The following is a 4,893-nucleotide window of genomic DNA, read 5'->3' on the forward strand; positions in this document are numbered from 1 at the left end:
CCCAGACACTATATCTTTTGATAGTTGGGCACCATCAGCTTTTGTCACCACATTTGCTTACGCACATATTTGTCTTCAGTGATTGTGTCAGGAAGGTAAGCATCTTAGAATGCTGAATTATTGGAACAAAGTGTTCTTGCATTGAGGGAGTACTTGAGTAGAGACCCAGTGTCCATCCGCTTCCTTAATAATAAACCTATAAATATATGCACATAGATCTACTTCTGCATCATCATATATAAGTATATTTACATATGCACATGCCTGTATTTATACCTCTACAAATGCCCTTTGCCTCCTAGTTCTTTCCTCTATTTCCTTTAACTCTCCTCTTGTCCCACTAATATGTTCAGACTTCATTTGGATTTCAGTAATTCCTCTCAGTTACATTGCCCTTGATCAAGCCCAATACTTCCTATAATCCCTTTGTGTAGGACCTTGTCACAGGAGGCAGGGTATGGGACACCTACTATATAAAAACTTGCCTCAAAGAACTAGGCCATAGAGTCTCTTTTCCTTGAGACCCCCATGCCCCAACTTTGTCTTTTATCTCTACTCTATTTTCTCAATTGCAACTGTGCCCCTCTTTACCATGGTCGATTTGTGAGCTGGCTCTTACAGCTAAAGTCTAGTGAAATCCATTTCAAGTTATATTTTGGCTCTCATAGACTTGTTTTACTTGTCTTCAGTTTCAGCTTAAGCTTGCATATGAACACTGATAGTCTTTTCCACAGTCAGTGGCTGGTCTAATTTTGGTGCATGATATTGAGCTTCTCCATCCTTTCTTTCAATAGATGTTGCCAATTTCATTCTTGTGTATTGACTTATCATGGTCCACATACACAGTTATTTTATGCTGCTGATAAAATGCATTTGCAAAATTCTTTCATGTGAGCTATCATTGTTTCTATAACCAAGGCCATATTTTTCAATGATTGACCCTTTCCGTTGGTTTCCAAATTTCACTTTTCATTTGCCAATAACTATCAATGCATCTTGATCACATGCTTTGTTTATTTCATAGTAATTCCTCAATTTCTTAGTAATTGGCTTTTAGTCACACCTAAAACGTGTCTGCATAGAAACATCAAGATTCTTGTTTCATTGAGCAGCTTGATTCTAGGTTGCGTTGTGAGAGTCCTGGGTGAGAATTCTGGGTGGGCACTGGACTGCCCACTGTCAGGTGGCTTGTTTGGACCCCCAGCCTCTCTTCAGAAGAAGCAGGGTCTTTCTGCTGGGAAACCCACAGGGTCAGTTCTATGCCACCCTTTAGGTTTACTATGAGTTGGAACTGACTTGATGGTAGTGAGATTTTGGGGTGGAGTTGTGAGGTTGGTGTTGACTTCTAATCATAAGATCAGCAATTGAAACCCATCAATTGTCCCATGGGGGAAATAGGAGGTTGTCTGCTCCCATAAAGATTTAAAAACCCTATGTAGGCTGACTTGCTCAGTTGGAATCAACTCCACTAGTGCGGGCTCATCTGTTTGTTTTGTAGGCATCCTGAGCTCATTGCTGTCTGATTCTGCACAGCTTGGCAGTTGACCCTCCACCAGTCACTCCAGCGGAGGAAGGTAGAGACGGTCTGTTTTTATAAAGATTTACAGGCTCAGAAACCCTGGGCTACAGTTCTGTTCTTTCCTTCAACGTTGCTAAGAGTCGGAATCACTTTAATGGCAGTGGGCATCACCGATGCAAGTGGATGCACAAAAATAACCATGCCATATGATAAGGTGACTCATTGGGAGGAAGTATGGCTTTTTCAAAAACTGGGTCTTTGTAATGAACAAAAACTGAACCCTAACCACCACCCCCTTCAATTTAATTAATACTATCTTATAGTGACCTTACAGGAAGGAGAAGAACTGCTCCTTAGGGTTTCTTAGACTGTAAATATTTATGGGAGAAGAAAGCTTTATCTTCTGAGGTTTGAACAGCCAACCTTGGAGTTAGCGGACTGATGCTTACCCCACTGATGCTACTAGGGCTCATTTTCTTTTATACTACACACAAATATTAACTCAAAGTGGGTCATAAACCAAAATGTAAAAGTTAAAACTATAGTACCTTTAGAATAAGGCGAAACAACACAAGAGAAAGTCTTTATAACCTTTTGTTATGTAAACGTTTCTCATTAGGACACATAAATCAAAAATAAAAAGAGACACAAAAGTATATGTAAGTTAGATTTCATAAAATTAATATTTTTATTTTGCATTTTGAAAGATTTGTATTACAAATTATCTATATTGAAGTCATAATAAACTCTCCTTGATGCTATGAATATGTAAGACTCAAGAAAAGATTGGTGAAATATTTGAATATACAATTCATATAACAGATTAAAAATTCCCAACAGGCATGTAAAAAGATGTGAACCATCATTAGAAATTCAGATAATATATACTAAAACTACAATGTTCGGTAAACAATATGCTTCGTGGGATGATCAATTTAAAAGGATTGATAATTCTAAGTGTTCACAAATATGTGGAACAATTAGAAATCTCATATATTGCTTGTGGGAATATAAAAAGGTGCAAGTCTTTGGGAAAATATTTTTTGTATGATGAATATGAATCAGACATGCCACTTCTAGGTATTTACTCAAGAGAAGTAGAAACATGTCTTCATACAAAAACTTTCAAATGAATATCCATGATATCTTGAACTGTAGTAGCCCTCCCCCCAAAACAAAACAAAACAAATGTTAGTCAACAGCTAGGCGAATTAACAAATAACGGCCCATTCACATCATAGAATACAAAGAACAAAGTAGTGATAATGCAACAATATAAATGAGTCCCAACGTGACAGACTGTGTAAGAAAAGTGGACACAGAAGAGTATATACTATACACCACATTTTAAGTAAATTATATAACAGGAAGATTTAACATATGGTAATATCAGACTTATGTCTGTCTAGGGCCAGGAGACTTACTATGACTACTTACTATGGATTAGTTTTAATCATTTTGGACTGGTGAAAATGCTCTTTATCTTCATTATGGCAGTAGCTACTTAAGTGAACCAATTTGTCAAAATTCATTATTATTGTACTTATAATGAGTAACTTTCACTGTAGTTAATTTACTTAACAGTAAAGTTTGTGAAAATAACACCAAATGTTTCATCTTTGACAGATGAACTTTCCAAAACTTTGATTCCTTTACTTAGATAAAATTATTAAACCATTATTGGAATTAATTGTATCTCCACTTGTAGCATGTGATAACTCTGATATATAATTGCCATCATTTAACTATTTACAGAATTTGTCAATTAAGGGAGCCAGCCCACTAACAGCTATCATTTCACATATTTTCAAAACTAAGTAAAAATTAATTTATAATAGTCTTTTGATCTTAATGAAAAGTTATGCTTCATAAAGTTGCACAGCTATTCATGTTAAACTATTGGTTTAGAGGACATTTTTCTTAAAATAATTATTAATTTTTGAAGTGGGGGCTGCTGTCTAATCTTCAGCAGATTAGACAACTCTGGTTTCTAGGAGCCCATGGAAACTCCTTCACTCTACACGCCAGATATTTTTCTCCGGCACAATCCTGGGTTTTACTCTAGCGCTTGTCAACTGAGCGATGTTTGGATCTCTATCTGGAGCTGAATATCCATGTCGCTATCAAGGTCTTGGGGCCTGCAGGGGAGTACATACTACCCATTACCCATAAGCCATCTATTTTCTTGAGAATAAAAACGTTAGTGTTGTTTTTTAACAACAAATGTACACTTCTTTTTAAAGAAGTTATTTATCAGTGAAAGTTACCTTGGTGGTGCTGTGGGTAAGGGGCTGCACCTCCAACCCCAAGGTCAGTAGTTCAAACCTAATATACACTCCACAAGAGAAAGGTTTTCTGTCCACACCCATACAGATGAACAGTCTTAGAAATCCTCTGGAGAGTTGTGAGAAGTTGGAATCAACTCCAGGGAAATATGAAAAAATATATATTTCCTTACAAATATCAGTGAGAGGAGGTCACTAAACATCCAAACAAAACAAAAACAGCTTTTCCAAGTATGATGCAATGAACTTCCAAACCACTGTGGTTTGTGTGTTCAGACTGCTTGCTACGGAACTTCGTAGTTTAGCCTCTGTTTAGTCCATATATTGTAGCTAAACGACCTAAAATCACTCACTTTCCAACATTCCTCACTGCATGGCATTATAGCAATGTCCACACTTCTCAAGGTGAAATCGTGGGTCTGGTTTTGTGGCTGTGCAACAAGTACATTCACCTGGGCCTCACTCTCGGAAGAACCCCATTAAAAAATCTGCCATGGACATTTTGCAATTCTGGATAATTTTATCTTTGAACTTGTGTTTTGAAGAAATCTCCAATAAATCCACTGCCACAATTCCACCTCAGAGTGGAACTGCCCCAAGGGTCTCCTCCATGCTAAGATTTGCAGAAGCAGAACGCCACATCTTTTCCCATGGGCCAGCTGAGAGGTTGGAATTGCCCGCCTTTCAGTTAGCAAGCAGCCCATCACTTGACCTACTATCTCACCAGGGCTCCTTATTCACAAGAGGAGAGGAGTATTTAATGAACTACCAAATAAAGATTAAATAAAAAAAGCAAATCACAAACATTAAATACTTTTATCATTATGGCAGAATTCCTGATGTTCTTTTTTCTAATCAAGTTGCTTTTATTTCTATTGGCTGAGGTATAGTAAAAAGAGAATATTTTAAGAGTAAAACTTGTTTTTCCAAATTTTTTGAGCGTCTTTACTATTTTGTCTGTATTAGTCAGGGTTGACTAGAGAAACAAATCCCGAGACACTCATCTGTGGATAAAAGAGAGATTTATGTCAAAGAACAAGTGTATAAGAAAACATCCCAGCCCAGTCCAGATCAAGTCCATACAGATTC

This window comes from Echinops telfairi, unplaced genomic scaffold (genome assembly GCF_000313985.2).
Source record: "Echinops telfairi isolate 266 unplaced genomic scaffold, ASM31398v2 ScPeMD7_6;HRSCAF=24_0, whole genome shotgun sequence".
Lineage (NCBI taxonomy): Eukaryota > Metazoa > Chordata > Mammalia > Afrosoricida > Tenrecidae > Echinops > Echinops telfairi.